Source organism: Mus musculus, chromosome 3 (assembly GCF_000001635.26).
Source record: "Mus musculus strain C57BL/6J chromosome 3, GRCm38.p6 C57BL/6J".
Classification (NCBI taxonomy): Eukaryota; Metazoa; Chordata; class Mammalia; order Rodentia; family Muridae; genus Mus; species Mus musculus.
Window position 1 is genome coordinate 115,388,586 of NC_000069.6, and position 22,017 is coordinate 115,410,602.

Sequence of the window (22,017 nt, forward strand, 5' to 3'; positions counted from 1 at the left end):
CTTAGTAATAATATTATTACCATCAACACAAAATCATTTTTATTATTTACCACACACACACTTACTGCAAATGTCTTCAGAGAAAATTATAAATAATCCAGTAAAGAGAATGTGAAACTAAAAGTTTCAGTTTTACATTAGATAACCTCAGATCACAAATCAAGGTGTCTCGGTTCACAGTCATAATTGACGATCTTTATTCACAAAAGGAGAAAACAACATATTTCACTCACACCTCACTAGGTCTGAGTTATGAGGCATTCATTACTCTAAGAGTACCTCCCAACCCTCTCTACCATCCATAAACTGTGTTCTCACCTTGTACCATTGACAATGTGAAAAGGGCAACTACAGCTTCTACACAGCGCATAGCAATTAGGATAATGATCTTTCTATGTACAGGGCATTCGATAGCTCCCCACACCATCCCATTTAGCAGGCTAGGAAGGCTTGCCTCCAGATATGTTTAAAGAGAATTGTGAATGCTTAAAAAATAAGTTGAAAAAATGACCATTGAAGACAATGATTACCAAAAGTTGAGCCTGTGTCTCTTTTATAAAAAAAAAAAAAAAAAAAAAAAACTTTAAATTCTTTCAGTTTTTTTAATTTTAAAGGTTTCTTTCATTTGTTTTGAAAATACAAATATGTGCTGATGACAGTATTCCAGAACTCTGTTATTTACTTACTATTCTTTTCATATTTCAGCATAGTATTTTAACTGATTCTTTGGTAATTCATATCAAATAATACCATAAAATAACTTTTTCCCAGCCCCTTTATGCACATTCCCTCCACTCTTGTGATTTCCCCTTCCCCAAAGACAGAAATAAAAATAAAAATTTTAAAGTAAATAATTACATAGAATAAAAAGATAAGGAAAAAAGTCCAATTTGTGTTATCTATATGCTACAAACTCAGTGCCCTGCCCCTTAAAGAGAACTGAGTTATTCCCCTTCCTCTCCCTTGACAGAAGCCATCAAAGTGGAGAGATAACTTCAGCATCCTTACCATAATGTTAAGAGGTTGTTTGTTTGTTTGTTTGTTTGTTTGTTTGTTTTTGATGGCTTCCTGATGGGCTGCTGCTTTTTCAGGGGGTTGATAGGTGGGCTGGTGGTAGGAGTTGTCCCAGAAGCCTTTCATGTCCCTCTTTCTCAACTATGCATCTGCAATCATTGATATCACTTTGAAAGTGTCACTGCTCTTTACAGTCAGTGGGAGCATGAATCATGGGCTTCTACTTTGTGTCCAGCGATGGCACATGCCCCATGCTGCTGTAGGCCCACAGACCCAGACAACGCCCTTGGAAGCAGCCCAGACCATTAATATCACTGTGGCCTCAGGTTTTGATGCTGGCTACTCACATCAATATATCCCCTGCAGCAGCTCGGGCCACGGGCCTCAACGTGGTTTTAAGCTGCTGCACTGATCATGGACATCTATACGGACTTTGGTGGTAGCATAGGCCACAGATCTGAACCTGGCCCTGGCTGCAGTAGGACCACGGACCCACACATGGTTCTCAGAAGCAGCATAGATCAGAGCATCACCGTGGCCTCAGGTGGCAGCACAGTCCACTCTTGTCATCCTGGTCCTCACCCCTCTCAAATCTCCAGTTCTGCCTCTCTCCTAAGCAACAGCACCTCTCCAGTTTTCTCTTTCCCATCTCTCCATCACGTATTTGTTCATTGTAGTTCATGGGGCTGCTGCCCTGTGCCGTTAAGCAGGGTGGCCTGCAGGGTTTTGGTGTTTTGTTTTTGTTTTTGTTTTTTTAATTCCAAAGTAATATTTTTAATTCCAAAGTAATATTGAACCTGAACATTTCAAACAAATAAATATGGTGGGACAAAAAAGCTTCAGAATATTGTGGTTTAATGTTAATATAAGTCAATACGGTCTGGGCCTTTTTATTCATAATTCAGCTGTGAAAGCACCAGGGACACGATCAGTCTAACACTATATTCACACTCATTTATGCTGTGCATTCAAAGTATTGGTTTACAGAACCTATAAGGGCCGTCCTTTCCCTTCTGCATACTCAGTTGATGAAAGCCTTTCTAGAGGAGAAAACTAGAAAATGCATTTGATGAAATACATAATAGGTGCTTGGGGGACAAATGCTTTATGCTTCAGTTCATTTCTCCTCAAGATGAACATTCCCACCAAAAGGAAAAAAGAAAGAAAAAAAAAACGCATCAGAGTAAACGACACACCTCATTACCTTTCCATCTCTTATGTAGCATGTATGAATGGAGGTGTAACACTGAGTAATGGAAATACATTAAAATAGCCAAGACTTGGAAATAGTCAAGGGAGGACACAAAGATTCGCTAGATTTCAGAATAAAAAAAAAAATGTATAAAATGAACATAGTGGTCCCAGCGAAGCCACTGAAGGGCAGAATCAGCTTTGCTATGGTGAGATCTAAGGTTGGATTGTGAGGACGTGGTCAGTTCCCCATCCATCACTCCCCAAAGGACACTGAATGGAAATAAATTCTTCAGATTCAGACCACTTACCAGGAAATTTTATAATTTCAACAAGAATATGGGGAAGAATGTGCACAGGTTCTTATGACCTACATACAACCTTAAAACAAACTTTAATATGACATTCCTCTCAAACCAAGATTGACAAAGTATTCAGACATCCTTGATTTCCTAGAAAAGTCAGTCTTGGGCTTCCAAACAAAAATTTTAAATAAAGGCTTTGTCAATAATGTTAACAGATTACTCAATCTTCACACCAATCTACTGCCAGAACCTGAAGCTCAAGAATACAAGAAACTGAATACTGATGCCAACTTTTATAGCAGCAAGAAAAATAAAACTTCATATTCAGTTGAGTCATAGTGTGGAGGATCAGTTAGACCCATTATCTTCAAAGGACACCAATCTGTATCATCCACTCAACTTTGCTCCATTGTTTTTCTACAGTTCCACCACAGAGTGACTTAAATAAGTACGATGCCCTGGCCTTAAAGGAGTTGCAGGTGTGGCTGCTACATCACATGTGTGTTAATAGAATTGTAAAGAAGAGAAAGACTATGTCTATACTCTGTATTCAGAACGATGAACATCCGAATGATTTGTAGTCTAAAATTCACTAAAGAAAATAGAGTCTGAGATGAATGCCAGTCTGTCGCCGGGGAGTCTGTGCTGCTCAGACCTGGACAGGGCTTCCAGGATAAAGCAGAGACTAGAAAACCCTCCTGGGACTGCTCACTATCCTCATGTGGAGCCAATTGGATGGGCCAGGAGAGGAGCAAGCCTGAGCTGGCTACAACTGGTGCCATGGGGTCCAGACAGGGACCTAGCCTGAGATAACCACAAGCCTGGAACCATTCAGGCCTGGGGATGTAGGGAGTGCAGACCATGCCCGAGATAATGAAAGAGTGGGACATAGTACTTCGGAGACCACTGCTTAGATGAGCCAAGACTATCAGAGACACTGAGAAACAGTGAAAGAAGCAAGTAAGTCATAGAGAAATGGAAGAGAAAGAAAAACAGAAGGATGTGGTTACAATGAAGAGAGACAGAACTGGAGACTGGAAGGTAGTGAGGAACAGCCTGATGTGAGTAACCTGTGATGGTACTTGGGACCATGGAGGGGTCCTGGCCTGTGCTACCACTAGGGGTCACATCTAGATCTGTGGCCTTAACAATAGCAAGGGTCTGTTACTAACAAAGGCCAGGTGAACATCCCTGGTCCAGGGTGCCACCTGAGGACATGTTGATGACATGTCTGATTCCTCCCGTAACCAGCTGCAGTACTTTGGAAAGTGGCCCTGATTAAGGGATAATAGAACTCATGTGATATAAACCTTGCTGGAGGATATAGCAGGGTTAAAAGTTTAAGTTGGGATGGGCTCATAACAACAAAAAAAAAGAAGAAGAAGAAAGAAAGAAAAAGAGAGAGAGAGAGAGAGAGAGAGAGAGAGAGAGAAGAGAAGAAAAGAAAGGAAAAGAAAAGAAAAGAAAAGAAAAGAAAAGAAAAGAAAAGAAAAGAATAAGACTGGTTAATCAAAGTCAAAGCTTGTAAAAATCTTTATGGAAATTCACTACTTTTAAGGTAACTTAAATGTACAATTTAAAAGAGGATTTGGAACACAGGTATCCTGCATAGGTGGATAATACTTCCACAGAAAAGAAATGAATTATTTAATAAAAACTCTCAATTTCTGACAATGGATGCTTCCCTATGGTCAAGAAATTTCCAGAGTCCCTCAAAATAGAATAAGCTATTGTCATTCTTCTTGCTTGTTTACTATAATAAAATGATAATACTCTATTGCTGAAAGCACAACATATTTTAGTTGCAGGTCAAGAGAAATCAATCTTGAACTGAAATAAAAAGGTCTTCTAGCTAGATTTCAAAGTGCCAGAGAGTATTGTTTTTCAGAATGCTGAGGAAAAAAGGGCATCAGTGGTGTCACTAGAGTTCACATGCTCCAGTATTGGCCTGCCAGGCAAAAAGTGCCCACTGGTACAAGTGGCATGAATGTTATGGGGGTAACCAACCATTCTCTGATTTGGGCTGTAGCTTGCTATATTGGAGGGGATTCATGATTTACTGTAAATCTTTCAGAAGCATATATATCAAAAGGTCATAGGCCCTAAGGGTTTCCACTTTTCAGTATTACATTTGTTTTGATAAAGCAAGGAATATTGTCAAACTGCATTCTAAATATGTATGTTCATAACCATAGATTAGTGTTGCTCTCAACTTTGACCAGAGAAACTTCTTTCTGAAGTAGGTAGCAATATAGAGACTTTTATCTGGTCAAGATGCTGAGAATAAGTGAGTGTTGGGTACTGAGCCACAAATGGGACATCTATATCAAACCCTAGACTTAAAGGCTCAGAAGCATTGTGAAAGAGTAATATGAAAGAATACGAGATCCAGAGATAGAGAGAAGTACTGTGAAATGTAGTCTTCTAGACTTGACATAGCCGATGAAGTCATTAACTCACTGTAGCTATGGTTACTTGCACATGGTCAGGCCAACAAGATCATTATATATGCCAGTAGACAGTATTAAATGGACTCAAGTAGAAAAAAAAAATGTTAGGAAACGAATATGTTGGAAAATATCTGGGACAAGTAGAAGGAGAAGTTGGGGTGACTAGGATCAAGATATGTTACTTCATGTGTGGAATTGTCAAACAATGAATAAAAGATACCCTGATAAAAGAAAAAAAAACAAGAAACCTTCTGCTCGACTCGAGACTCGAGCCCCGGGCTACCTTGCCAGCAGAGTCTTGCCCAACACCCTAAAGGGCCCACACGGGACTCCCCACGGGATCCTAAGACCTCTGGTGAGTGGAACACAGCGCCTGCCCCAATCCAATTGCGCGGAACCTGAGACTGCGGTACATAAGGAAGCAGGCTACCCGGGCTTGATCTGGGGCACAAACCCCTTCCACTCCACTCAAGCCCCGGGCTACCTTGCCAGCTGAGTCGCCTGACACCCGCAAGGGCCCACACAGGATTCCACACGAGATCCTAAGACCTCTAGTGAGTGGAACACAACTTCTGCCAGGAGTCTGGTTCGAACACCAGATATCTGGGTACCTGCCCTGCAAGAAGAGAGCTTGCCTGCAGAGAATACTCTGCCCACTGAAACTAAGGAGAGTGCTACCCTCCAGGTCTGCTTATAGAGGCTAACAGAGTCACCTGAAGAACAAGCTCTTAACAGTGACAACTAAAACAGCTAGCTTCAGAGATTACCAGATGGCGAAAGGCAAACGTAAGAATCCTACTAACAGAAATCAAGACCACTCACCATCATCAGAACGCAGCACTCCCACCCCACCTAGTCCTGGGCACCCCAACACAACCGAAAATCTAGACCCAGATTTAAAAACATTTCTCATGATGATGATAGAGGACATCAAGAAGGACTTTCATAAGTCACTTAAAGAATTACAGGAGAGCACTGCTAAAGAGTTACAGGCCCTTAAAGAAAAGCAGGAAAACACAGCCAAACAGGTAGAAATCATTAAAGAAAAACAGGAAAACACATCCAAACAGGTGATGGAAATGAACAAAACCATACTAGAACTAAAAGGGGAAGTAGACACAATAAAGAAAACCCAAAGCGAGGCAACGCTGGAGATAGAAAACCCAGGAAAGAGATCTGGAACCATAGATGCGAGCATCAGCAACAGAATACAAGAAATGGAAGAGAGAATCTCAGGTGCAGAAGATTCCATAGAGAACATCGACACAACAGTCAAAGAAAATACAAAATGCAAAAGGATCCTAACTCAAAACATCCAGGTAATCCAGGACACAATGAGAAGACCAAACCTACGGATAATAGGAATTGATGAGAATGAAGATTTTCAACTTAAAGGGCCAGCTAATATCTTCAACAAAATAATAGAAGAAAACTTCCCAAACATAAAAAAAGAGATGCCCATGATCATACAAGAAGCCTACAGAACTCCAAATAGACTGGACCAGAAAAGAAATTCCTCCCGACACATAATAATCAGAACAACAAATGCACTAAATAAAGATAGAATATTAAAAGCAGTAAGGGAGAAAGGTCAAGTAACATATAAAGGAAGGCCTATCAGAATTACACCAGACTTTTCACCAGAGACTATGAAAGCCAGAAGAGCCTGGACAGATGTTATACAGACACTAAGAGAACACAAATGCCAGCCCAGGCTACTATACCCGGCCAAACTCTCAATTACCATAGATGGAGAGACCAAAGTATTCCATGACAAAAACAAATTCACACAATATCTTTCCACGAATCCAGCCCTTCAAAGAATAATAACAGAAAAGAAGCAATACAAGGACGGAAATCACGCCCTAGAACAACCAAGAAAGTAATCATTCAACAAACCAAAAAGAAGACAGCCACAAGAACAGAATGCCAACTCTAACAACAAAAATAAAAGGGAGCAACAATTACTTTTCCTTAATATCTCTTAATATCAATGGACTCAATTCCCCAATAAAAAGACATAGACTAACAGACTGGCTACACAAACAGGACCCAACATTCTGCTGCTTACAGGAAACCCATCTCAGGGAAAAAGACAGACACTACCTCAGAGTGAAAGGCTGGAAAACAATTTTCCAAGCAAATGGACTGAAGAAACAAGCTGGAGTAGCCATTTTAATATCGGATAAAATCGACTTCCAACCCAAAGTTATCAAAAAAGACAAGGAGGGACACTTCATACTCATAAAAGGTAAAATCCTCCAAGAGGAACTCTCAATTCTGAATATCTACGCACCAAATGCAAGGGCAGCCACATTCATTAGAGGCACTTTAGTAAAGCTCAAAGCATACATTGCACCTCACACAATAATAGTGGGAGACTTCAACACACCACTTTCTTCAAGGACAGATCGTGGAAACAGAAACTAAACAGGGACACAGTGAAACTAACAGAAGTTATGAAACAAATGGACCTGACAGATATCTACAGAACATTTTATCCTAAAACAAAAGGATATACCTTCTTCTCAGCACCTCACGGGACCTTCTCCAAAATTGACCATATAATTGGTCACAAAACAGGCCTCAATAGATACAAAAATATTGAAATTGTCCCATGTATCCTATCAGACCACCATGGCCTAAGACTGATCTTCAATAACAACATAAATAATGGAAAGCCAACATTCACATGGAAACTGAATAACACTCTTCTCAATGATACATTGGTCAAGGAAGGAATAAAGAAAGAAATTAAAGACTTTTTAGAGTTTAATGAAAACGAAGCCACAATGTACCCAAACCTATGGGACACAATGAAAGCATTTCTAAGAGGGAAACTCATAGCTCTGAGTGCCTCCAAGAAGAAACGGGAGACAGCACATACTAGCAGCTTGACAACACATCTAAAAGCCCTAGAAAAAAAAGGAAGCAAATTCACCCAAGAGGAGTAGACGGCAGGAAATAATCAAACTCAGGGGTGAAATCAACCAAGTGGAAACAAGAAGAACTATTCCAAGAATTAACCAAACGAGGAGTTGGTTCTTTGAGAAAATCAACAAGATAGATAAACACTTAGCTAGACTCACTAAAGGGCACAGGGACAAAATCCTAATTAACAAAATCAGAAATGAAAAGGGAGACATAACAACAGATCCTGAAGAAATCCAAAACACCATCAGATCCTTCTACAAAAGGCTATACTCAACAAAACTGGAAAACCTGGATGAAATGGACAAATTTCTGGACAGATACCAGGTACCAAAGTTGAATCAGGATCAAGTTGACCATCTAAACAGTCCCATATCACCTAAAGAAATAGAAGCAGTTATTAATAGTCTCCCAACCAAAAAAAGCCCAGGACCAGATGGGTTTAGTGCAGAGTTCTATCAGACCTTCAAAGAAGATCGAATTCCAGTTCTGCAAAAACTATTTCACAAAATAGAAATAGAAGGTACTCTACCCAACTCATTTTATGAAGCCACTATTACTCTGATACCTAAACCACAGAAAGACTCAACAAAGATAGAGAACTTCAGACCAATTTCTCTTATGAATATCGATGCAAAAATCCTCAATAAAATTCTCGCTAACCGAATCCAAGAACACATTAAAGCAATCATCCATCCTGACCAAGTAGGTTTTATTCCAGGGATGCAGGGATGGTTTAATATACGAAAATCCATCAATGTAATCCATTATATAAACAAACTCAAAGACAAAAACCACATGATCATCTCGTTAGATGCAGAAAAAGCATTTGACAAGATCCAACACCCATTCATGATAAAAGTTTTGGAAAGATCAGCAATTCAAGGCCCATACCTAAACATGATAAAAGCAATCTACAGGAAACAAGTAGCCAACATCAAAGTAAATGGAGAGAAGCTGGAAGCAATCCCACTAAAATCAGGGACTAGACAAGGCTGCCCACTTTCTCCCTACCTTTTCAACATAGTACTTAAAGTATTAGCCAGAGCAATTCGACAACAAAAGGACATCAAGGGGATACAAATTGGAAAAGAGGAAGTCAAAATATCACTTTTTGCAGATGATATGATAGTATATATAAGTGACCCTAAAAATTCTACCAGAGAACTCCTAAACCTGATAAACAGCTTCGGTGAAGTAGCTGGATATAAAATAAACTCAAACAAGTCAATGGCCTTTCTCTATACAAAGAATAAACAGGCTGAGAAAGAAATTAGGGAAACAACACCCTTCTCAATAGTCACAAATAATATAAAATATCTCGGCGTGACTCTAACTAAGGATGTAAAAGATCTGTATGATAAAAACTTCAAGTCTCTGAAGAAAGAAATTAAAGAAGATCTCAGAAGATGGAAAGATCTCCCATGCTCATGGATTGGCAGGATCAACATTGTAAAAATGGCTATCTTGCCAAAAGCAATCTACAGATTCAATGCAATCCCCATCAAAATTCCAACTCAATTCTTCAACGAATTGGAAGGAGCAATTTGCAAATTTGTCTGGAATAACAAAAAACCTAGGATAGCAAAAAGTCTTCTCAAGGATAAAAGAACTTCTGGCGGAATCACCATGCCAGACCTAAAGCTTTACTACAGAGCAATTGTGATAAAAACTGCATGGTACTGGTATAGAGACAGACAAGTAGACGAATGGAATAGAATTGAAGACCCAGAAATGAACCCACACACCTATGGTCACTTGATCTTCGACAAGGGAGCTAAAACCATCCAGTGGAAGAAAGACAGCATTTTCAACAATTGGTGCTGGCAAAACTGGTTGTTATCGTGTAGAAGAATGCGAATGGATCCATACTTATCTCCTTGTACTAAGGTCAAATCTAAGTGGATCAAGGAACTTCACATAAAACCAGAGACACTGAAACTTATAGAGGAGAAAGTGGGAAAAAGCCTTGAAGATATGGGCACAGGGGAAAAATTCCTGAACAGAACAGCAATGGCTTGTGCTGTAAGATCGAGAATTGACAAATGGGACCTAATGAAACTCCAATGTTTCTGCAAGGCAAAAGACACCGTCAATAAGACAAAAAGACCACCAACAGATTGGTAAAGGATCTTTACCTATCCTAAATCAGATAGGGGACTAATATCCAACATATATAAAGAACTCAAGAAGGTGGACTTCAGAAAATCGAATAACCCCATTTAAAATGGGGCTCAGAACTGAACAAAGAATTCTCACCTGAGGAATACCGAATGGCAGAGAAGCACTTGAAAAAATGTTCAACATCCTTAATCATCAGGGAAATGCAAATCAAAACAACCCTGAGATTCCACCTCACACCAGTCAGAATGGCTAAGATCAAAAATTCAGGTGACAGCAGATGCTGGCGAGGATGTGGAGAAAGAGGAACACTCCTCCATTGTTGGTGGGAGTGCAGGCTTGTACAACCACTCTGGAAATCAGTCTGGCGGTTCCTCAGAAAACTGGACATAGTACTACCGGAGGATCCAGCAATACCTCTCCTGGGCATATATCCAGAAGATGCCCCAACTGGTAAGAAGGACACATGCTCCACTATGTTCATAGCAGCCTTATTTATAATAGCCAGAAGCTGGAAAGAACCTAGATGCCCCTCAACAGAGGAATGGATACAGAAAATGTGGTACATCTACACAATGGAGTACTACTCAGCTATTAAAAAGAATGAATTTATGAAATTCCTAGGCAAATGGATGGACCTGGAGGGCATCATCCTGAGTGAGGTAACACATTCACAAAGAAACTCACACAATATGTACTCACTGATAAGTGGATATTAGCCCCAAACCTAGGATACCCAAGATATAAGATATAATTTGCTAAACACATTAAACTCAGGAAGAATGAAGACTGAAGTGTGGACACTATGCCCCTCCTTAGATTTGGGAGCAAAACACCCATGGAAGGAGTTACAAAGTTTGGAGCTGAGATGAAAGGATGGACCATGTAGAGACTGCCATATCCAGGGATCCACCCCATAATCAGCATCCAAACGCTGACACCATTGCATACACTAGCAAGATTTTATTGAAAGGACCCAGATGTAGCTGTCTCTTGTGAGACTATGCCGGGGCCTAGCAAACACCGAAGTGGATGCTCACAGTCAGCTAATGGATGGATCATAGGGCTCCCAATGGAGGAGATAAAGAAAGTAGCCAAGGAGCTAAAGGGATCTGCAACCCTATAGGTGGAACAACATTATGAACTAACCAGTACCCCGGAGCTCTTGACTCTAGCTGCATATATATCAAAAGATGGCCTAGTCGGCCATCACTGGAAAGAGAGGCCCATTGGACTTGCAAACTTTATATGCCCCAGTACAGGGGAACACCAGGGCCAAAAAGGGAGAGTGGGTTGGCAGGGGAGTGGGGGTGGGTGGATATGGGGGACTTTTGGTATAGCATTGGAAATGTAAATGAGTTAAATACCTAATAAAAAATGGAAAAAAAATTCAAGAAAGAAGTTATGGGGAATTCTATTTACATTAATTTCAAAGTAAATAAATTTTAAAATATATTTAGGGAGAAACATAACCAAGAAGGTAAAATACCAATGCAATAAAAGGTTTAAGAAACTAAAGGAAGAAATTTAAGAATGTACTAGAGAATGGAAAGAACTCCCATATGTATAGATTAGCAGAAATAATATTTTGGAGAATACTGTATTACTAAAACAATCAATGGATTCAGTACAATCTCCATAAAATCCAATTATAATCTTCAAAGAAACAAAGAAACAAACAAAAAAACAGTCCCAAAAGTTTGTGCAAATAACCCTAAGTAACGAGAAAAATCCTGAGCAAAGTGAAAAATCCTGGAGTTATCACAATTCTTAACCTCACAAAAAGTACATGAGACTAACCCCAAATAAGCATGTAGACTATTAAATAAAATCAAAGATGAAGAAATAATTATACACAGCTAAAGCTTTAAGAAAGTGTCAAAACAGATATCCCAAAATGATAACCTCGTTTGTAACAGTCAGTTCTGAGGACACCAGATACTTACCTGCCGAAAAATAAAATTAGATTCATAGTTTTCACTATGCATAAAAACAAATCAAAGTATATCAAGACGTTAACTTAAAACCTGACTGAGCAGTGGTGGCACACATGTTTAATCCCAGCACTTGGGAGGCAGAGGCAGGTGAATTTTTGAGTTTGAGGCCAGCCTGGTCAACAGAGTGAGTTTCAGGATAGCCATGGCTACACAGAGAAACCCTGTCTGGAAAAAAACAACCCCCCCCCCAAAAAAAAAAAAACACATAAAAAAGAAAGAGAAAAGGAAGGAAGGAAGGAAGGAAGGAAGGAAGGAAGGAAGGAAGGAAGGAAGGAAGGAAGGAAGGAAGGAAGGAAGGAAGAGAGAAAGAGAAGAAAAAGAAAAAACCTGAAAAAGCTAAAACTGCTAGAGATATAGCTAGAGGAAACACTTCAGGATATAGACACCGGCAAGGCCTTACTGAAAGGATAGAAAGCAATCCTGGGAGGTGACAAATGGAAGAGTATAAAATACAAACGCTTCTGCACAGCCAAAGGAGAGACAGTCTGCAGAGTGGGGAAAAAATCTTTTTAATTCCCACTAGTCTCCTAACTTTGAAAGTTTCCAAGTTTCCATGACAAGAAACATTGACAACAAATGGACACCTGGTGTAGTCATAGTTTAGAGCACGAGGTAGCCTCTAAGGGCATTTAATAACTTGGAGAAATATTAAGATACTATATTAAGGACAAGAGGCAAATAAATCCATATATTATTTTTTTTTTTTAGGAGTGGTGCACGACTTTATTTTTTTTTCATTTTTTATTAGGTATTTAGCTCATTTACATTTCCAATGCTATACCAAAAGTCCCCCATACCCACCCACCCCCACTCCCCTACCCACCCACTCCCCCTTTTTGGCCCTGGCATTCCCCTGTACTGGGGCATATAAAGTTTGCATGTCCAATTATGATCCTAGTTCTTGGTTAGGTATTTATGTATAGACAGATGATCTAAATGGTAATCTCTGCACCATTATCTGAAAATTGCTTTCTTTTTAGCTCTATTTAAAAATTATCTTCAGTAGATAGAAAATTTGGAAAATACATGTGTGTATAAATATTATGACAAGACTTTTCCTGGTGAGACTCAACATATATGTCTACTAATCCCAGTTAGAGAGCCCTTGATAGACCAAAATAAAGATACCAACAAGTCCAACTTTATGAGCAAGGTTACTTACAGGAATATGGGCAAGGGGTTATCTACAGGCACAGAAATGACTGAAAAGCTTCATCTCCAAGGCATACCCCTGCATGGGTGATGGCTCGCAAAGGCTGGGAACTTGGAGTACACTGCTCAGCCAGCAGACAGTTCAACAGGTTGGAAACTGCTTGCTAAGCTTCCCAGCAGGATAGAATGTTTCAGTATCAAAGGAAATTGCTAAACACACAAGAAAATTAAAGATTGTTTGTATTTTTGAGGTTTCATTATCAATTAATCAACTGTATGGCTTTCTGTTCAAACCATAAATTATAAACAGTAAAAAACACAAGTAAACTTTAAAAAAAAATTAAAGAAAAGGAGAAAAAGCAGGTTTTTTTTCTTGTTTCATTTTCCTTTTTATTGAAAATAGGTTTTTCTCTCAAACATACATCCTGACCACAGATTCCCATCCCTCCTCTCCTCCCAGCTCCCTCCATCTCCCCCATCTCCTGATCCTTTCCCTCTCCCTTCAGAAAAGTACAGGCCTCTAAGAAACAACAGTCAAACATGACAAAAGAAAACACAGTGAGACAGAGCAAAATCCCTCACATCAAGCCTGGAAAAAGGCAACCCAACTGGAATAATAGTCCCAGGAGCAGGCAAAAGATTCAAAGATACATACCTGCTTTCACAATCAATTAGCAGTCCCACAAAAAAATAAAAATAAAAAATAAAAGAAAAGAAAAGAAAAAGAAAAAGAAAAGAAAAAAAGAAGAAAAAAAAGAAGAAAAAAAGCTAACAGTCACAACATATATGCAGAGGGCCTGGCAGAGACACTTTGCATGCCTGATATATTACAGTATCTCTGAAATCTAGCTGCACATTAATATGACTGGTTTTATTTTTTTTAAATATTAATTCTGGATGATGTCTAGGCCCTGACAAAGGGCTTAGATTTATTCAGTTTTCAGAATACTAGAGAATTATTTTGTTTGGTTTTGTACTGAGACGTTGGCTGGAGTTTTCTTTTGTTTTGTTTTGCTATTCCTTTTTTACTTATGTCTGGGAATATTTCATTTGAAATCAGAGACAAAACTTCAGCCCTCTACACATGTGGTTTATCATCTGTTTACAGGGCACCGTGCTTTATAAGAGTAAAAATGCATATGAAAATGTATTCATTGACTTGACAAAACATGCATGCTGAACCTTTGGAGTTGATTAAAAAACAAACAAACAAATAAAAAAACATAGTCACTGCCAGGATCCATCAAGTAGAAGCTAAAAAAACTAGCAGGTGATCTTCCTGAGATGGTTCCACCATGGACTGTCAAAGTCAGTGGCAGAGTTGCTTCTCTGGGTAAGGCTGAGAAGAATTTCATTTTAGGAAAGATTTCTGCTATTAAAATGCTTTCCCTGTTATTATTAAATATATATAACAATCACTAGGTATTAGCCCATCCTTTTGAGCAGATATCTGCAGAACAATGAAGATGTACTATCTTGTAATGACACTATATAGACAAATAGATAATTTTGTAATTCTTAATGACAATCTATAAGAATTCCTAAAAATATATTAGTAATTATTAAGCTATTTTATAATAGGACTGTTATTAAGTTCTCTATGATCTCAAAACCAATGAGAATTCTGCAAGTCTTCAAGTATCATGAGTTTATTGCTTCTGAGATAGCAAGAAGGCATCTAAAACTTGGATCACATTCCAAGAGGTTGTAAAACAATTAACCAAAAGTCATGAAAAAGGAACTGTGAAATTACTATAGGTTCAAGGACAAAATATAAAATATTGAAGGAGTTTATCTATACAAAGCTTCAATGAGAACTTGGTTATGGTAATTACTCTTAGTGGATATGCATGTTAATATTCTCTGTTGTAAACTTATTCAATTTATGATTTGAATTTATGTTTGAACTTCTAGTGAACTTTTGTTTTTAAAAAAAGGGTGCTTGGAAAAAACCATGTGATCTATTCTCCTAGAAAAGTTATAAAAGACTAGGGAAGATTACTTTGGCAGGTATAACATTAGAGAGATACCGTTTAGGAACATAGCATTGGCAGTAAAGGCATTGTTAGTAAGGCACAGGAGCAAGGGCATTATTGCATCAGAGCCAGAGGAAAGAACAAGATTAAAAGGAGAACACAGTGTGGAATAACTTAGAAAGTATAAGGCAACATGAAGAATTAAGAGAGTATCATGCAGAATGTAAAGGAAAAGGAAAAAAAGAAGCTGCATAGAGGATAGATGGAGCAGGCAGGCTTCTCCTTACCACCGGACAGATCAGGTCTTTTTTTTTTTTTAATTTTTTATTAGATGTTTTCTTCATTTACATTTCGATTGCTATCCCGAAAGTCCCCTATACCCTTCCCTGTCACTGCTCCCCTACCCACCCACTCCCACTTCTTGGCCCTGGCTTTCCCCTCTACTGGGGCATATAAAGTTTGCTAGACCAAGGGGCCTCTCTTCCCAATGATGGCTAACTAGGCCATCTTCTGCTACATATGCAGCTAGAGACAGGAGTTCTGGGGGATACTGGTTAGTTCATATTGTTGTTCCACCTATAGGGTTGCAGACCCCTTCAGCTCTTGGGTACTTTCTCTAGCTCTTACATTGGGGGACCTGTGTTCCATCCTATAGATGACTGTGAGCATCCACTTCTGTGTTTGCCAGGCACTGGCAAAGCCTCACAGGAGACAGCTATATCAGGGTCCTTTCAGCAAAATCTTTCTGGCATATGCAATAGTGTCTGCTTTTGGTGGCTGATTATGGGATGGACCCTCAGGTGGGGCAGTCGCCAGATGGTCCATCCTTTCATCTTAGCTCCAAACTTTGTCTCTGCAACTCCTTCAATGGATATTTTATTCCTTATTCTAGGGAGGAATGAAGTATCCATGAGTTTTACTAAAAAGAACAAACTTTCTTCTTACATACTTGATCTTAATTCATTTAGGAATAAAAGGGTAGAAGCTTTTCCTTTCTCTATGCAATAAAGATTGAAACTCTTTTTTCATCCAGAATGAGTTCTTTCTGCACTGGCACTTGGTCTTTTGCTCCATATACATATGTATGTATGGATGTGTGTACGTGTGTAATTATGAGGTACTATGTGAGGTGGGCCCGACTGGTTTGAATGGAAATGTACAAACAAATATGTATGCACAAATCTGTATATAAATTATGTGAGTTTAATCCATAGTTACATGTATAAAGGTTTTTATACCCTCTAAATATCTCTAAAAGACCAAGTTTTACCCTTGCCAATGCTCTTCCCCGTCAACTGCCTCAAGAGGGACCAAAAGAAAGAAGAACCACTCGGGCTGGCCCCTGGCCAGTCACATACTAAATGCCTCACCAAGAAACAGAATAAATAACAATAAAATTAGCAATGTATAGATATGTATGGATATGATCAGGGGATTGTTTTGTCATTTGACTATCCTCTATGTTATCTGTTGGAACTGCATTTAAGTAAATTCAGAGATGATAAATATTTGATCCCTTTACTAAATTTTCAGTTATTCGAGAGCTATATTAATTCTACTGAACTCTACACTTCGATTGTAATTTAGTTGTTCTTAAACCAATAAATTAGAAGTTGTTGTATTTGCTAGAAAAAAAAATGATGTTGGTGGTCAAGAACAAATCAGATTGAAACTATGCTGTAGAGACATACAAGAGCTTTAATGGTTCCTCCCAATATTACTTTACTCAGGAGAAATTATATCAACCTAATCTTAGAAGACATTTTCAGACCTAGAGGGAGCAAAGACATTAAGCAGTAAGACAAAGAGGGAAAAGAATCCTATTTCCATTATGTATTAACTAACTTCTCCTTCTCACTCCCATATTTCCATTACTATTCCTTAAAGAACTGATGATTGTGTTCTTTGTAACTTAAGGTAGATGAAGCACATTAATGCAGAGTAGTACCTAAACTGGGTAAAGTTTCAGGCATTACCCAGCAGAAATGGATGTAAGAACAAATAAGATTTTGAACCTCCCATTTTGAGGAAAGGTCAGCCTCTCTAAAGTGGGGGCAAATGGCTCTTTAGATAAATCACATGCTGCTCGCTCCTATCACCTTGGGCAAGTCTGAAGAAAGGAGGGGTTATGCACGCTGCACTACCCTAGGAACTGAAGCAGACATTAAAGACAAATTCACTTAATTCCAGTAGCTTATTCTCTGTTCAGTAAAGGTTAGAAGACAGCCTACATTTCCTAGGTTCCCTGAAGCTAGGTTACACATTAGACTACATTCCACCTCAGTAGGAAAGTTTAATGGTAGAGATTGTACTGTGGATCAGAGAGTGTCTAGACTGGGACCCAGGGTCAAGGAGGCCTTAGATTCTGCAGCAGTGACTCTGAGGAAATATTGAGCATAAAGGTGTAAATAGCTATAGGCAGAGGCAAGACCTTATCCTTTTCTTACAACAGTCAGATAATTTGTTTGGACATTTTTTCTATCTGTGTTACTTCTCTCTGGAAAACATTAATTGGCTCAAAATATACCAGAAGTTGTCCAAGCCAACCAATACCAGATAATCTTTTCTCATTCATACAAACCAAGGTTAAGGCCTGTATAAAACATAGGGTTGTACAAGGAGATAAAGTAAACACAGCAGTGGCCCTCATAGAAAGTAACCATATGTGCATAACATCTACATGAATACAATAGAATAAGACCATGATTATATGTTACTTAGAGAATACATATTGTAAAAATGTATAAATTATGTTTATTTTAAATTGTCTCTCTATCTAGAATTGTTGGTGGAAGGGTACATTATAGGCTTGATTTAAAACAACAACAAAAAAACTAAGATATTGTGATTTCTTTCATTGAGTGGTGAAATGAATGAGGTAGCTACCAGACAGCAGCTGGGTACATGTCGCATATTAGTTCTTCACACCTCAAAAATTTTAACTGTTGGTATTTTAAAAAGCAGCTGGGGTATCATCCAAGAAGTGCTAAGGACATATAAGAAAGAAAGACATCATCCTGGTCAGAATAGGAGGGTGAAACTTCATTTCTTTTAGAAGAAAAGAAAGTGTACCTTAGGTACCAACTTGACAAAGGCCAGAGATCAGTTTTAAAGGTGTATTGATAACTTTAATTTGAAAATGGTCATGGTCTGTAAACCATTAAGAATCATTTAATAAAGCATAAGAGTAGACATGTAGCTGGGCAGTGGTGGCGCATGCCTTTAATCACAGCACTTGGGAGGCAGAGGCAGGAAGATTTCTGAGTGCAAGGCCAGCCTGGTCCACAGAGTGAGTTCCAGGACAGCCACAGCTACACAGAGAAACCCTGTCTCAAAAAGCAAAAATAAATAAATAAATAAATAAATAAATAAATAAATAAATAAATAAATAAATAAATATAAAAATATCATATGAGATGCTCTGAAATCTAAGACTTCGCATAAGCCAACATGACAACATATGCAGAGAACTCTACAGGGAAACTCAGTTTCATACAGATTTGAAAACTACTTTATAAAATTACCTTTAAGTTCTGTGTATGAGGTATTTGTGAACCATAAGTAAATTATAAGTACATTGTTAGGTTCTAATCTCAACATATACCATTACATATATAAAAATATTATAAAAATCAATACACTTCTTCATTGAATCTGTATGTTTTTACAAGTATATATATCAGTATCCAATGTGAACTCAAGAAACAGTAAAAATGAAATTTTGTGTATAATAAAATGTGATATAAAAGTTAATTCTACAACTGTAAGGAAGGAGGGTGTCAGCAATATCTTCATGTCAAAAGCATCAAAAATTTCATTAAAACTAAGTGAGGGGTTTAGTATTGTAATAAGGAATTCTGAAAATATTGATTAAATTTCAGAATGTACTACTCAGGAAGAAATGAAGATAGTGTATCTTCTAGTCTCATTAATTAAACCAATCTTGTAAATAAATATTAGCTCCATTCCAGGTATGTGACCTAAGAGAAAGACAGAGAACAGATATTTGTGCTAAGGACTGCGATCAAGCAAAGGTCTAGAGGCAGTGTATATATGGAATTTTTAGGAAAGCTCTATCTTGGGTGTCCTGGAGAAAACATAACTGCTTTAAAATATTTGTGGGAAAACAACGCAACCGCAAAATCAGAGAATGCTGCTGGCTAAGTTGCCTGAAGTCCCTGGCATGGTGACATCACCTTTACTTTTATTATTATTCAAGCAAAGATGGCCTTCCTGACTTCCTAGGATCTGTAAGGTGCTCTGAGGGAAGAGGATTGCTGCTCCTCTTCTCAACTCCATGTCCACTGCTCTCACTCACTGCCTCTGTGCCCATGCTGCTCTTTTTAGTACTTCTCATTGCCTCACCCTCTTCTCACAGAACCTAGAGTTTCTGTAACCCAAATCTGCCCTCCTTTGGTGTCAGAGGACATCCACCCTACCACAGTGCTATCATATAACAGATTTAACTAAAAATCTTTATTTCAATAAGCAACCTTAGCATACAAAACCCAATACAAACCCTGAAAGAATTTTCCAAAGCAAGGGTATTTTTGCAGTTCAGAGCCAAGTAATACCATAAAGTTCCACCATGCAACAAACCTCACCCAAGAGATTTATTAGGGAGAAACGGAACAGTAGCTGCTTCTAAGTGGGAACACAGAGAGCAATGGGCTGGGTGGAGAGGTGGGCTTTTATAGAGGCTGTGGGGCATTTACAATGAGTGAGGTAGTGGAAAAGTACAGTGCAGCTAGAAGCATCCCTTGCCTATTAACCCTGAGTCACAAGATGCGGATTTCCAAGACCCTGCCTCGGTTATAGGCCAGGAGTGGGACAATTTTCCACTGGCCTGTTACCCTATAAAATCTATGTAGTTAAATAAAAAAGAAACAGTGTTCTTCCAGCCAATCTACCCACCACCATGAATTTGAAAACTAATTATCTTTTTGTTTCTCTCTATAGTTACAGAACCCCAGTCTCCAACTTATAGATTACAACTAAATTAAGGCAAAAAAAAATCATATCTCTTAGTTAAATTTATTCCTTTCATTTTTTCCTATAATATTCCTGGCCCTACTTTGTAATTATCAAAAATTCTACTTTTGGAACAAAAAAAAATTTCAATCTCAAATTATAGCTTTATATATTAAAAAATATCCTAAGCTAGAGAAATTACTCAAGGAGCTAAAGGGAACTGCAACCCTATAGGTGGAACAACATTATGAACTAACCAATACCCCGGAGCTCTTGACTCTAGCTGCATACGTATCAAAAGATGGCCTAATCGGCCATCACTGCAAAGAGAGGCCCATTGCACTTGCAAACTGTATATGCCCCAGTACAGGGGAACCCCAGGGCCAAAACGGGGGAGTGGGTGGGTAGTGGATTGGGGGGTGGGTATGGCGGACTTTTGGGATAGCATTGAAAATGTAAACGAGGAAAATACCTAATAAAAATAAAATAAAATTTAAAAAAAGAAAGAAAAATGATATACAGCTACAAAAGAGAAAACTGCAAAAAAAAAATCCTAAAAAGATTTAAAATTTGAGGTTTTGCTTAGGACCCCACAAATATTAATAACCACGCCCATAGGAGATCTCATGGCCAATGTCACTGCACTCTGCTCCTTACTACTACCCAGAAGAAAGTGGATAGATGAACAACTATAGCTTGACATGAGTGCAGCCATCTTGAGTCAGAGCCACCATGTTGCCTAGAGTAACTTTTTCTCAGTTTCTCAGTGAACCATAAATAGATCCAATCTTTATAGTTTTTTGTGGAGCTTTAAAGTTAGACATTGACTGTAGGAGAGGCCTAGGCCCTTCGGTATTATCTTAATGTAAACAAGGTACATTTCACTCAGGAATCCGTCACTTTTATTCTAGCTCACAAATATGGACTCTTACTAGCCCAGATTGCCAGAAGCTAGATAGTTTTGTTGCCACCCAGAATTAATTCCTTCAGGAAATGATACACTGAGCTATTATGGCTCTGATTCCCTCTCTTTCTTCAGTTTCAGGGTTTTCTTTAGGTCAGATTGTTACATGCTAAGACCAAATTGTTTGCTAACATTAAGTAATAGACAACAGATTCAACTCCTGCGCATAGCAAGCAGAGTGTGGGTGTACCAATGATTTCTCTTGTTTCATAGAAAAACATCCTAATATTTGGTGCCATCAACAAATGCTAAGGCTGATTCTAGGGTCTGCAATAGCCCCATGGTTTCATTCTAATACAGAATCTACATGATTTGGAGATGTAGTGCAGAAATTTACTCTGAATCTCCTTGTGAGGGGAGAGAGAAGCTCTTAAGACTCAAGAGATATATAATTCACAAGAAGTTCCCAGGGAATTCCTGAAATTGACAAGATGCATGCCTTAGTTGGAGTTTTATTGCTGTGAAGAGACACTATGTCCAAAGCAAATCTTATAAGGGACAGCATTTAATTGGGCTTGGCTTACAGTTTCAGAGGTTTAGTTTATTATCATCATGGAAGAAATTATAGCAGCGTCTAGGCAGACAAGGTGATGAAGAAGGAGCTGAGAGTTTTTCATTATCGATCTGACTGTAGCCAGGAGAGACTAGTCAGACTGGGAAGAGCTTCAAAGCCCACCCCACAGTGATGAACTTCCTTCAGCAAGGCTACACCTACTCCAACAAGGCTACCCCTCCTATAGTGACACTCCCTGAGCCAAACATAATCAAACCATCACCTAAATCCATTCCTCAGGATTCCAGAAGCCTAAACAACTGCCGGAAGAGGAGACTGTCTGATCTGTGCAGCTACCTGCAAGTTGTGAAGGGAGGTTTAGGGAGGTAGCTTTCATGAATTCTCCCCAAAGCTGAAGGAGGTTTTTCAATTTTTCAAATGTCTATACTTCT

At 38.6% G+C, this 22,017-nt stretch overlaps 1 non-coding gene across 1 annotated transcript; it reads left to right on the forward strand.

The window, feature by feature from the left end:
- Positions 1–2,968: 2,968 nt before the first annotated feature.
- Gm22337 lies at positions 2,969–3,100 on the forward strand. The gene has a single exon (XR_003954816.1). It is a non-coding gene; the product is annotated as a small nucleolar RNA SNORA17 (small nucleolar RNA).
- Positions 3,101–22,017: the final 18,917 nt, after the last annotated feature.